Source organism: Eupeodes corollae, chromosome 3 (assembly GCF_945859685.1).
Source record: "Eupeodes corollae chromosome 3, idEupCoro1.1, whole genome shotgun sequence".
Taxonomy (NCBI): Eukaryota; Metazoa; Arthropoda; class Insecta; order Diptera; family Syrphidae; genus Eupeodes; species Eupeodes corollae.
Window position 1 is genome coordinate 106,971,248 of NC_079149.1, and position 14,805 is coordinate 106,986,052.

The window sequence follows — 14,805 nt, forward strand, 5'->3', positions numbered from 1 at the left end:
CTTTGTAGCATCAAATCATTCTGAATTAATTCGTTGGACTCTTGGAAGATTGAAACATCGAGAATTGTTAAAACAATTTTTTTCCAATGGAAATTAATAACTATGTTTTCGTTCTGGAACTTTATCAGCAGTTAAAACATCTTAAAAGTGAAATAGAAAACAATTGAACTGCCAAATTAAGAAACAAATCTATAAACTTTTATTCTACAATAATGAATAAATATGCTTAACAAAATATTTGTTTAATAGAAGAGGAATTATTTGCAATTATTAATAAAACAAGCGGATTAACATTTTAGCGTATGATTTTAAATAACTTTTTGTTGTTTTAATTTTATATAATATATTTTAACGTGACACCAAACACGTATATTTTTTGAAAAAAATCAATATAACGGTTTTTTTATAAATCAATAAAACTGAAAAAAAAAATGTTTAACCTCCAAAATTTTACGACTGAAATATGATTTCATCTCCATAACAATTTTGTGCAACGAAGAATAATGTTTTTGCCATCTGATAAAATGTTGAGAAAAATCGAATTGACAGTTTTTTTACAAAAAATAAAAACCTAAAAAAAACTAATAAAAGTTGGTAAAATTGATTTTCGACTCAAATATCTTTTCAAAACTTGAAGATATTGGCTTTAATTTACCTTTATCTTTCAAAAAATCTTGTTGTCCACATTCAGTTAAAGTTTGAAAAAAATCGAATTGACAGTTTTTGTAAAAAAAATTAAAAACCGAAAAAAAAATTAACAAAAGTTGGTAAAAAATGATTTTCGACTCAAATATCTTTGAAAAACTTTGAGATAATAGCTTTAAACTAATTTTTTCTTATAAGAAATATTGTTTTCAACATAAGGACAAATTTTGAGAAAATTCGAATTGACAATTTTTTTTACAAAAAATAAAACTTAAAAAAAAAACAATACTAAAACTTGGTAAAAATTAACTTTCGACTAAAATAGCTTTCAAAAATTAAAAATATTTGGTTCAAACTTATTTTATTTCACGGAAAATATTGTTTTCGATATTCTGTAATTTTTATATAAAAATCCAACAGTCCGTTTTTTGATAAAAAAAAGAGGCTGGGATGCGACCCACACTGATAACTTCCCATCCCGTCTGTCGATTTGTCTTGCTTAAAAGTTTGTCTATATGTACTCGTATCAATTTTTACCAAATTTGCGTACTATTTTTTGTAGATTTTATTTCTTATGAAAAAACGGACTATTGGGTTTTTATATAAAAATTACTGAATATCGAAAACAATATTTTCTGTAAAATAAAATAAGTTTCAAGCCAATATTTTTAAGTTTTGAAAAGCTATTTGAGTCGAAAGTAAATTTTTACCAAGTTTTAGTATTGTTCTTTTTAGAGTTTTATTTTTTGTAAAAAAAACTGTCAATTCGATTTTTTAAAAATTTTACCAAATGTTGAAAACAATATTTCTTATGAGATAAAATTACTTTGAAGCCAATATTTAAAATTTTTAAAGAGATATTTGAGTCGAAAATCAATTTTTACCAACTTTTATAATTTTTTTTTTAGTTTTTTATTTTTTGTAAAAAAACTGTCAATTCGATTTTTTTCAAACTTTAACTGAATGTTGACAACAAGATTTTTTGAAAGATAAAGTAAATTAAAGCCAACATCTTCAAGTTTTGAAAAGATATTTGAGTCGAAAATCAATTTTACCAACTTTTATTAGTTTTTTTTAGGTTTTTATTTTTTGTAAAAAAACTGTCAATTCGATTTTTCTCAACATTTATCAAAATGTTGAAAATAATATTTCTTATCAGATAAAATAAGCTTGAAGCCTAAATTTCTAGTTTTTGAAAAGATATTTGAATCGATATTCAATTTTTACCAACTTTGAGTAATGTTTTTTTAGATTTTTATTTTTTATAAAAAAAACTGTCAATTAGATTTTTCTCAAAATTTTATCAGATGGCAAAAACATTATTCTTCGTTGCACAAAATTGTTATGGAGATGAAATCATATTTCAGTCGTAAAATTTTGGAGGTTAAACATTTTTTTTTCAGTTTTATTGATTTATAAAAAAACCGTTATATTGATTTTTTTCAAAAAATATACCTGCTTGGTATCACGTTACAATATATTATATAAAATTTAATTCAAGTCTCTAGCGTTTTTGGTTTGTAAGATATTTAGGGTTAACCAAAATTTTCACCTTTTTTTCAAACTGCTATAGTAAAAAAAACACCCACGCAATATTCTTGAGAGCCCTTTCTGCATCTTTCTGCCTTTTTATCTGTATAACAAAATTTAGTTGAAGTCGATATCTCTTCTGGTTCTTGAGCTATGGACGACGAAAAAAACGTCGCGAACGTACGGACGTACGGACGTACGAACGTACGGACGTACAAACGTACGTTCACACGCACGCACAGACATCTTTCTAAAAATCTTTTATTTCGACTCTAGGGACCTTGAAACGTCGAGAAATGTCAAAATTTTCAATTTGACAAATCGGACCCATTACAATAACTTCCTATGGGAAGTTAATAAAATCTACAAAAAATAGTGCGCAAATTTAGTACAAATTGATACGAGTACATATAGACAAATTTTTAAGCAAGACAAATCGACAGACGGGATAGAAAGTTATCAGTGTGGGTCGCATCCAACCTTCTGTTTTATTTTGTATCTGTATGTTTTAAGTTGTATTATTTTTATGTCATGAATTTTACTATGGTTATTATTTTAAAGTAAGGTGTCCTTTTGAACATAAAAGTGTATGAAAATATCTCGAATGTGTATTGTTATTCAATTTGGTTGTAAATTTCGATGCTAAAAATGATTTATTCATGATTTGATTAAAAAAACAATAATTACTGCCAATTCCTTGACAAAGTTGTAATCTCTTAAACTTGGTTGATTGCACAAATAGAACTCGGCTGAATTCCAAGTCATTTCTTTATCAAGTTCTAATGCGAACATTGATTTAGATTTCAGTTTGAGAAGAACTCGGTAAAGAAATGTTCATATTTCTTGCAAAGAGTTGTCGTTAGAATACATTTTAGATCACAGGGGAATGTATGTCCAATGATAATACATTTCAAGAAAAATTATTTGGAAAAAATAGAAATAAGAATTATAAATGTGCAATGTGGAAAAAAGACTAATATTACAAGCGTTTATTGTTAATTGATTTCCAAACGTCGACATTATATTTAAGTTCATAATGGCCACTTCCCTTAAGTTTGCCCAAACTGAAGTAAACCTATGGAAATTGACATCCATTTTAAAATGATCAAGATATTATATTATTGTAAGTTTTTGAAATGTATAGATAGAAACATATTTAGAAATAATATTTAAACGACAATCTTTTTAAAGACCTCAAATTTCGAATTTTATTAATTTTGTTGCATTTTTCATCTCGACAAGAATGTTAAAAAAGTTGTCAGTTGAATTATTCTAAAGAAATTTAAAAATTACCAACAATATTTTGCATATGATGAAATAGTTCGATTTCAAAATTTATTTTTGCTAACGAGATTTTTAGTCGAAAACCAATTTTTACCAATTTTAGCAGCATTTCTAAAAAGTTTTTATTTTTTGTATAAACAAATACAAATTGGTTGAACAAAGTCAATATCTTCTATTATTCACGAGAACCGAACATCAATTTTTAACAAATTTGCGTACTATTTTTTGTAGATTTTACTTATTTTATTTAAAAAAATGTACTGAATGACGAAAACAATATTTTCTGTGAGATACAATTAGTTTTAAGCCAATATTTTTTTTTATTTTTGAAAATATTTTTGAGTTTAAAGTAAATTTTTACCAACTTTTATTAATTTTGTTGCGGTAAAATTTACCACGACAAGTTTCACTCGCCAATCTCATAACCTTCCTGTCATTGTTGCGGCTCCAAAATATTTTAAGAGTTCAGTAGAATCCTGTTTTCCATCAGACAGTGTCCTGCTCTTATCGTATTTTGGAAAAGCAAACAAACTAGGTTTCAGTAGTAATGCGGAGTTATGTGACAGAAGGTCCACATTTTCATTTACTTTTAAAATTTGTGACTGGACAATTGTGTGACGGATGAGTCACGAAGACGGCATTATTGAGGGTACGACAGGCGGCCCACACAAGGCGAAAAACATGAAGATTATACCCATGTTCAAAGATTAGTGTGCATCCTTTCTATAATTTGCCAAGGTTCCTAATTACAAGAACACTTTTCTCAAGTTATTAAACTGGGCCGGTTTGGGCTGGGGATTTTATTCGAAAACTCTCAAAAAATGTTCGTTTACTTTTTAGACCAATTGGATTTCACGGATAAGAATTGAACTCGTACATTAAGCCAAGGTTGGTTTTCAAATCACCAAGGTGAAAGATACCACAGAGGTTGTGCTGGTTTTTGAAATTGGCATGCACCTCAGCGAAAAAGCCGATAGTCGCAGTAAGACCGAAGGAGAAAACTAGATCATAACAAAAGGTTAGAGTGGGATGGCATACTTGTCATGGCCTTTTGGATGGGGGCAGATCGCCAATAATATGGCACTTTATAGAGAAGCTAAGGAGAGTGAGGTCGTGAAAGAAAAAAGTAGTGAAACATATTTTGAGAAAAGGAAAAAAAAGAAGAAAAATTGTGGTGTTAGTGCGTTGGGTGATAATAAAATTAAAAAAAAAATGATAAGCCTGATACAATTTGTGAGGAAGGCGTTGTTGAAAAGAGAGGATAAGGAAGAGGCAGGTTCGATTTTCTTAAACAAAGCAAGCTGAATATATTTTTTTGAGTGAGTTTTTTGCTTTTTCTAGTTCTTGTAATTTGTTTTTCGCTATAAAGAGCCACAAAATTACCCGCTAGACTTTCTGTCGTTTTGCAGGATTGCGAACCCGCGACCGTAAAATTCTTTGTTTTTCGGGAACTTTCGCAAGGTGACAAAGGACACAAACTTTGTTACAAAAACAATTGTTTTCTCTTATTGCTTGTTCTTTGTGTCACTTTTAACTGTACGAAAATTTGAAAAAAAATCTTTGTTTTCTCCCTATATTTATAAAGGTTTCCTAGATCTAAAATAAAATAAAATACCTAAACCTTTTTAGGTGAAAAATCATTCCTTAATTTTATTTTAATTGGGAAGAAAATTTCCGCTCTTCTTTTATTATTTTTCTTAATTGGTGTTGGTGAGTACCATAATACTTACCGGCGACCATTTTCAAACCCAACCCATTCTGAAATTTGACATTTATATTTGTTGACAATAAGAAGTCGGTATCCGCTCGTGGCTATGGATGACGAAGAAAACTTCCCGAACGTACGTACACACGCAGGCACGGGGATAACTCTAAAAATCTTTTATTTAGACTCTAGGGACCTTGAAACGTCGAGAAATGTCAACATTTTAAATTCGACAAACCGGACCGATTGAAATAACATCCCATGGGAAGTTTATAAAGGTTCGTTAAAAAAAAACAGATACTTGATATTCTTTTTGTAAGACGTCAGAATTGACTCCTGCATGCTACCGGAACCACGTTTAAATTCAGTTCTTTTTTTTACGAAATCTAAAATTTCTAATATACATTTTTTTTGTAAATCGAGTGTTAAGGGTATGTGAAGATATGCTCGAGTTTAAAGTCATAGATAAACCAACATTAGATCGAGTTTTGAATGTATTTTTGAACTTCGTCGAGGAATGGACCGTTTGTGTCTTTCATTATGAGAAAACAACAAGGTACAAACTGAAAAAAATAAGTTACAAGTCCATTAATAACAATGTTGGTTTCTAATACACGTTGTACGACATAAACAAAAATCATGTCAAGCTTGTATTTTATATATGTTATATACTTATAACCCAATAAAGTTCAAGAAATCCATTTCATTTTATGTTAATTATAAATCCAAGCCTTTAAGCTCTTAAATACATGATGATCTGCAAAAATGTTAAGTATATATTTAGTATGTTCGTGTATTTTAATGCTTCCATTCACAAAATCAATGTGAGCAATTTAATATTATATAATTGACACACTGACTTATGTGCACCATTCAATTAAATTTTATTTTTGCTAAAACCATTAACGTTTATAATCATCAAACTTTAACAACAGCAGACACATAAAGCAAATTATAAAATGCCTACCCGACTATATACCGCAGACACACATAAAACTATTACTTAATCAACTAAAAGTTATAAACAACAATTAATAATTTTAAACCATACATTTTATTCTATGTACGAGTCTACTATACATGCATATGAAAAATATAATATAAACAATAAAACAAAATTAAATATTTATGCAAATTAGATATGCATGTAATTCGGTATAGGAAATGTTTCGTTTTTGTTATTGAATCGAACATCGAACTAACCAACTGACCAACCAACTATCCAAAAAATATCTATAAACAGTGGACAAGTTGGTAGGCATATTTTACAGAAATAAATCCACCATAGCATTAGAGTTAAGTATTTATATAAATGTCTAGGAAGTTCATTTAACCGAGGTTAATATACAAATTCAAATACATATGCATACCATATATAGATAATAAAAAATAATGTGTAAGACAAAAATGCATAGATCGATAAATATTTACATTTTTGAGCGAAGGGTATCAAAAAACAGAATAACTTATACAGGCCTTGACACAAACCGCATATTATTTTATTATTATTTTGGACTTCAAAAAAAGCTTCAACCAAACCGGCAAATATGCCATCAAATTCACTGATACCTAAGTTTTGATTTTACATAATTATTTCTATACTACTTATATAGGGGCCTGGTAAAGAAACCTATAGATAGGCTCAGTAGATATATTTAAATATACAAGATAGGTATTTGATTAAATTATATTGTTCCTTGGCAGTGATTTCTATTTGAAATTTAGATGTCATCTGTCAAAAAGCCAAGTTTTTGATGTGAAGGAACTTCTTATATTTTTTTTCCTTTTCTCGGTTACATACAAAAATATTTGTTTTTGAGTTTGAATTTAAGGTGTACTCGTAGTTTGGTGCTGTAACTTTTAATAAAGACCTTCATTAAAGTTGAGTACACCTTTTGTAACCAATACTACGGAACTAATGATTATAAAAATGATTCATACAATTTTTAAAATGCACTACATAAAAGTTAATTAATTTTAAAATAACCTCAAATAATATGATTTCCACTGTTTTGCTTTTCTCGCAAGAGTCACTCTTGCTACTTTTGTGACTCTTGAAAAAGGAAATCTTCTAAATATTAATTTTAAGAGAAACTGAGATTCATGTCATGCTGATAATTTTCCCTTGGTGTCTGTGGTAAATTCTTTGACGTTAGGCAAAAACGACTTAAGTCGGGAACTGATCACGAAGACTTAAATGAACTTAAAACGCCAATAACAACTCAAATATTCAATTTTCTGATTAATTGTCTAAAGATTTATTTATATGCCAAGTTAACAGTTTTGCTACACTTAAGTTATTAGGGAGCAAGTTCAGTTAGAGAAAAATCAAAACTTAAAATGTATTTCTTTAACTTAAGACCTTTTTAACTAACAACAAGGAATTTTAACTTTTTTTTTAAAATATTTTCATTCAAAGAACTTAGAAAAGAAAATAAGCCAGTATAATCATTCAGAGTTGCCATTTCTTGACGTTCCCAGGTGCTTAAAATCTTAATCCATGGTTTTTAGATTAACGTCGCTGTTTGTGTAAACAAGCGTTTCTTCGCACGTATGTTCGTACGTATCTTCTTTTGTCCTTTAAAAGTACTACCTTCAAAAGGAGTATAGATATTGGGTCATATGCTAAAAGATGGGAAAATTCTCAGAGTCAGAGCTGACGAGCTTGAACTCGCTTGTGAGATCGATCGAACAGATTCGGACTTAGTTTCACATGCAAAAAAACGAGTTCACTCTCTATAGCTCAGTAATATGAGACGATCTTAAAGCACTATTTAAAACAGTAGTTTCTGTGCGGTCAGTGGAGTCAAGAAGGAAAAATGTCTTGAAAGCGAAAATGAAAGTGGAATTATAAACAATATGCAGACCTCACATTGAATTTCTAGTAAAAGAACTTAAACTAAATAAAGTTTTACTAGAGAAGTTGCAGTTACCACTTTTAAATGGCAAGAAACAAATCAAATCAAATCAAATGGGGTGGCGCAACAGTCCGTTGTGAACCAGGGCCTAGTGACTTACAACTCTCAACCATTCCTGTGTGCGAGTAATGTTGTCAGGAATGGAGGGGACCTACAATTTTATGCCGAATCCGAACGGCTAGTTTGAGAAAGCACTTTTTCATGACAAGAATTACTCTTGAAGGATTTGTCAATTCCTCGCAAGAGGCAGTACCCGCGAAAATTATTTTTTTTTAAATTAAGGTGGCACAGGCAGGGATTGAACCCAAGACCCCTTGCATGACAGTCCAACGCACTAACCATCATGCCACGGGTACTAGAAACAAATGCTATGCTTAAAATCATAGAAGCATTTAAAGCAAACTTCAATGCTTGCAAATTTTTCATTAGCGTTGTACCTAGCCTGTACATTTATTGAGTAGTATCCTTTGCGGTTGATAGATTGGTTTCCCTATACACATATATATACAATCCAGAGCACCAATGGCGTAAGGAAACACACACTTAAGGGCCTTGCACGTGAGAGCAAACAACGAATGAAAGAATGGACGAACAAACGTGATTTTACACATTTCAAAAAGCCAATTTGAAACAAAAATACATTTAAATTATAAGGAACCAATTAATACTTGAGTTAGGATATGTATTTTCTTCTCAAAAACAAGACAATTATGTAAAAACAATTTGGTAGTAATGAATGGCAGTGTGGTTGCTACGAACTGTAAACTCTTTACTGCTCCATAACCTTTGGGATTCTTCTATTTCTTCAGAAGTGTGTGGGAATATGATCCAATGAGTTGAATGATTGTAATTTTTGTTGCTACTTACTGTACCAACCTAAATATCGTTGATTAATTGACACCAATGTCTTCACCAACACCGCTTTGAAATCCTGAATCTCCTACATAACGCAGAAAAATCCTCATTTTTTCTTGATGAGTCAAAGCACCGATGCGTGTTTCCAGAATTGGGTCCACAAACTCATCTGTCAATAATTGCACACCTGTATCACGAAATCTATACAATTTTCAAAAATCTTCACCAATTGGACATCTTCTATTTTTGTAAACACGATTTTTAACAAAATTATTCAGAAACTCGGCCATTTTGACAGTTTGTTATCAACTGAGTAAGAGAAAATTGGTGGGATCGATCTCATGCAATCGAGCGTTTGCAAATCTTTTTGCATATCAAAACTTGAACTTTCTCACATGAAGCTTACGTCGAGAGATCGATCTCAACACTTTGAGTTCACACTCACAGCTTGATATCGATCATGGTCTTTGTATTTTTTTGCATACCACTCAAAGAAAGTTCTATGAAAACTGAGTAAAGATTTTGAACTCATCTTTTTACATATGACCCATTTCAGGTTTTCAGACAATATTTTTCGTTTTAATTCGATAATAAACATTTTCTCGTATAAGGTTTTTTGAGAGTATTGAAATTGTAATAAATATGTATAGTCTTTCAAAAGTTGTTCAAAAAAAGCTTCACAAGTTGTTAAATGATAAAAACGATTAAACATTCGTGCTAAACGATTTTCAAAAGAAAAAGGAATAACGATTTAAAAGCAAGTTTTTTTCTTGTAACGAATCCGTCATCTGTTATACATTTTTGTTTGAAATATATTAATAAATATAAAACAAAATGTCGAAGACTGCTAATTTTGAAACTTGAGCAGATAGATAATTTCAAACTTTGAATCACACTTAAAATTTACTTCAAAACGTTTGTTAAAAAATACATATAAAGCCTAATAACGACTCATTAAATTAATAAATTAGGTGCCGCATTTGTCCATGAAGAACCAGGATCTAGTGACTTACAACTCTCAACCAATTCTGTGTGCGAGTAATATTGTCAGAGATAGAAGGGACGTACAGTTTATGCCGAATCCGAACGGTTAATTTGAGAGAGCACTGTTTCATGACAAACATTTCTAAATTCTTTGAAAGAGGCAGTACCCGTGAAAAAGTAAGGTGGCACAGGCAGGGTTTGAAACCAAAACCCCTTGCATGACAGCCCAACGCACTAACTATCACGTTACGGGTACTACTCATTACTAATGAGAAATAAAAGATTTTTAGAGAGATTAATGTGCGTGCGTGTGTTCGTACGGCCGTACGTCTGTGCATTTGTGACTTTTTTTCGTTGTCCATAGCGCAAGAACCAGTAGAGATATCAACTTCAAATAAATTGTGTTGTACATATAATAATGCAAAAAGATGCAGAAAGGACTTTAAAAAAAATGAGTAGGTGGGTTTTTACCATAGCAATTTAAACAAAAGGTGAACATTTTAGTTAATCCTAAATATGTCACGAACCAATAAAGCTAGAGGCTTGAATAAAATGTTATATTATATATTGTAACGTGATACCAAATAAATATATTTTTGGACAAAATTCCAAAAGTAAATTTATCTCCAAAACAATTTTGTGAAATGAAAAATAACTTTGTTTTCTGGTAAAATTTTGAGGAAAATCGAATTGACAGTTTTTTGTAAAAAATAAAAACCTAAACAAAAATGGGTAAACATTTATTTTCGACTCAAATATCTTCTCAAAAATATTGTTGTCAACGTTTAGTTAAATTTTAAGAAAAATGGAATCCACAGTTTCTTTACAAAAAATAGTACTCAAATTTGGCAAAAATTGATGTTCGGCTCTCGATATCTCGTGAACAATAGAAGACATTGACTTCAAATTTATTTCGTTCATTCAATTTGTATTTGTTTACATGCATATGTATATATGAAATTAAAGCTTTTAAGAAATGCTACTAAAATTGATACAAATTGGTTTTCGACTAAAATTCTCGTTAACAAAAAAAATTCGAAATCAAGCTACTCGTATTTCATTATATGCAAAATACTATTGGTAGTTTTTAAATTTTTAAGAATAATTTAACTGACAACTTTTTTAACAAAAATCGAAAACCTACAAACTTTTAAACAAGACAAGTGTGGGTCACATCCCTGCCTCTTTTATAAAATGGATTTTGATGGCTTTAGTTCAAATACGAGTTCAAAATTAAAAACGTTTCATGTTTTTGAGATATTATTTTTTTAAAAATTCAAAAGAAAAACATATACTCGTTTAAGGCTTTTTGAGGCTCTCTAATTTCATAAAGTAGTTTTAATCGTATACAATTCTTTATAAGTGGTTAGATTTTACTTATCTTAAAAACTCCCAACAAAATACGATAAAAAATTTGTGCTAAAGCGGTTTTTAAAATAAAAAAGTATAACCGTTTGAAAGAAAGTTGTGTTTTTCTGTTTATAATGTTTTTGAAAAATAGTAAAAAATATAAAAATAATATTGAAAACTTCTAATTTTAAAACTTGAGCAGAGCGTCAAAAATTTGAAAATTGGATTTTAAATCAACATGTAAAATTAACTTGAAAACAGACGTGAACTCCATCACCCAGAACCAGAACGTCCTCTATGATCTGGTCTATGCAATCGAAGAGAACGTGAAGACGTGTTCTATTTTTTTGGGAGTTTGTCCAATTCTGAAAGAATTCCGCAATAGATACTTTGGAATTGATGTACTCAGTTAAGAGTAAACCATAAAATTGATGAATGGAGAACGAGGGTGGGAAGTCTTACGCCAATATTGCTTGAATGCTTTACGATAAGAAACATGTATAATCAATGAAATTTTTTAATGTATACAAAATTATTTGCCAAATTGTTAAATTTAATTTTTGAAAACCTTATATTAGAAACATTTATTTATAAAAATTAAAATGTAATGTCAGTCTGTTAGCCATCGGCCAAACTATTTAAAGACTTAAGATAAACTTACAAAGAAAATTGTGAACAGTATTAATTATTTAAAGTCAATAAAACTAAACTTAAAAACATTTCCTCAAAACTTCAAATATATGAAAAAAAATGTTTAAAATATAAATAGAGCATATTTGTCAGCTTGAAGATTATACTAACAAAGAGTGATAATACCTTCAAAAACTGTGCACACTATTAAAAGATTTTTAAGAAAAATGCAATTGACAGTTGTTTTTGCAAAAAAATTAATATATACTGAAAAAATTGTTAAATGTTGATAGAAATAGAGTTTTATGACAAATATCTTGAGAACAAAGAAATATCTTGACTTCCATCTTATTGCATTTTAAATAAAATATTGTTTTTGACATTTGGCGATATGTCTATAAGAAACAATCCAATGAACGCTTTTTTCAAAAAAAAATATGGAACATACAATAATGACCTCTAAATTGGTTTAACGTATCCAATATTTTGACAGAAAACAACTTTACTTGTATTGTATACATTGTAAGGTTCTTAAAATGAAAAATTAAGCTTGTTACCAAAAACATCATAAGTACGTTTTTATGTCAAAAAATCTGAAATCTTTTTTGTTTTTTTTTTTAATTGAATAATTAGTTAGTAAATGATATAATTATTAAATCTCTGAATTGTAAAATGAGCGGTCATAGACTTTTTTGGAAAATATTTTTAACGAAATAAGGAAACTAACCAACAAGCCAAACTGTGAACAAGATGGTAAACGTTTATAAAATTAAAATGTACATACAAACATTAGGTATCGTGGAAATTAAAATAAACTCATTATTTTCAAAGACCAGAATTCTGATTTAAGATCTTTTTGCTTCTTATATGTCACAGTAAAGAAATAAGTGCATCGGATGAGGCTACAAACCTCTTAAATACATACAGCTAAAACGGCCGGTCAGATTTGAAATAAAACTCACGTTTAATATTTACAAATAATTGTTTAATACCATTTTGTAAATTAGGTTTATTTCAAAAGTCTAAAAAGTAAAAAGATGAAGATGTTATATATTTTTGAATACAATACAAGCATTTGAAAAAAAAAATATTGTTTGCTGCTGTTACAAGATAAGCACTTAATTTTGTTAAATAGTGTAAGTCAACTACCTAAGTGGAGGACCTACAGTTTTAAGCCAAATCTGAACGGCTAAATTAAGATAGCACTATTTATGACAAGAATTACTCTTCGAGGATTTGTCAATTCATCGCAAGAGGTAGTACCCGAAATAAAAAAAACTTTAGTTGGCACAGGCAGGGATTGCAACCAAGACATCTTGCATATCAGTCTTACGCATTTTTTTTTGTTAAACTCATTTTTATTAATTCATTCTTAAAACTATCTTAAAGTTAGATTAAAATTCATAAAACTAGCCTAATCGAGTATAACTTACATATATTTACTGGCCCCTTATGGACACGCTTTTCGTCCCTTAGAACTATTACAGTCCAACGCACTAACCATCATAAAAAAAAAAATGGGTCAACGTAAGAATGCTATATTGTAAGCTGGGCACTCGTTTTTTGATCTAGTCCATGTATTTTAAGTTTTCTGATCGCCATTATTACAGTCAACAAAAATGCAGTAAAACATTTCCACAGATAAAGAAATATATAAAAAAATGCTCAGTAATCAACAATAGCTTATAATTACACTAAATAGCAAAAAATGACAATAGAATGATTCAAAACAAAAGATCTTCGATTGGACGAATCCTTGAATAGCTAAAGAGCATTGCAACCCAAATTTGTAAAGAAAAACGTTACAACAATTACAATTCTAAAACTAAGTCATACAATTCTTGCATTTGATTTAGATTGGATAACTAATTAAAAGCATAGATATTTTGAATTAACACAAAATAAACGTAAAGCTATATATGTATGTTTCCAATGTTACCGACGTGACATTGGTTCATCAAATTTTCAACATTCAGAAAATATCATAAAACCTAATTAATTCGTAGAAGTCAGAAAGAAGAACTTGTAATCTCAATATTGAACATTTGTAAAAGAAACCTATCAAACTTTCTCTTTTAATATCTATCTAAAAATATTTGTGTTCAAAACTAGTTCGGAACGAAAATAACAAGTTACAATATGCACTCAAATTTGTACCTAATTGGTTATCAAGACATACAAACGGGAGCTAACTTTTGGCTAGTTGAAAAATAATTGTCAATGCTATTTATGACTTGAAGTAAAATACAGTTTTTTTGGACATTGAAATCCCTTTTATTTAAAAGTAATTGAAAAACTGAATAAATAAGTTTTTAAAAGCAACGATGATATGTAAGTCAAACCATTTCATCTGCAAAATCAAAACTGCTTTCAATTTGAGAATATTTGTAATTGCTTGCAAATTATCAATTTTATTGAAACCTTAAGAAACAAAAATAAGAGGTATGATATGATTACTATATTTGTGACTCATAACACCATATGAATACATTTGTATATCACTATCAAGATCTGTACGTAATGCTGAGTGAAATGTAATCGAAAAGTGTCAAAATGTTAAAAAAAAAACGGATGCAAAGTAAAAAATATCATCAAATTATTACCCGCTTTTCGAGCAATAAACTGGCCTAAATTATAATAAATTAAAATAATGTTCGGTACATCCGCTTTAATAATGAACCATTAATATAACTTTTCAATCGTTTTTCCCAAATTAAAATGACTGCATACATTAATTTTCTGAACAAGAAAAGTCTGAAATAAAACATTGATCCCTAGATTGAATTTTAAAACTATGCTAATTTAAAAAAAAAAAAAACAAAGAGAAATTGTTACCATCTTAAGTCGTCGTGCACTTGACAAAAGGCACGCGTCTTTTTTGATAAACAATTACCACTCTTTACA

General features: G+C 29.3%; 1 protein-coding gene across 1 annotated transcript in view; it reads right to left on the bottom strand.

The window, feature by feature from the left end:
- The window catches only part of LOC129952627 (transcription factor stalky), a 33,582-nt gene that overhangs the window by 17,342 nt on the left and 1,435 nt on the right, over positions 1 to 14,805 (bottom strand). The gene's annotated exons all lie outside the window — the stretch shown is intronic.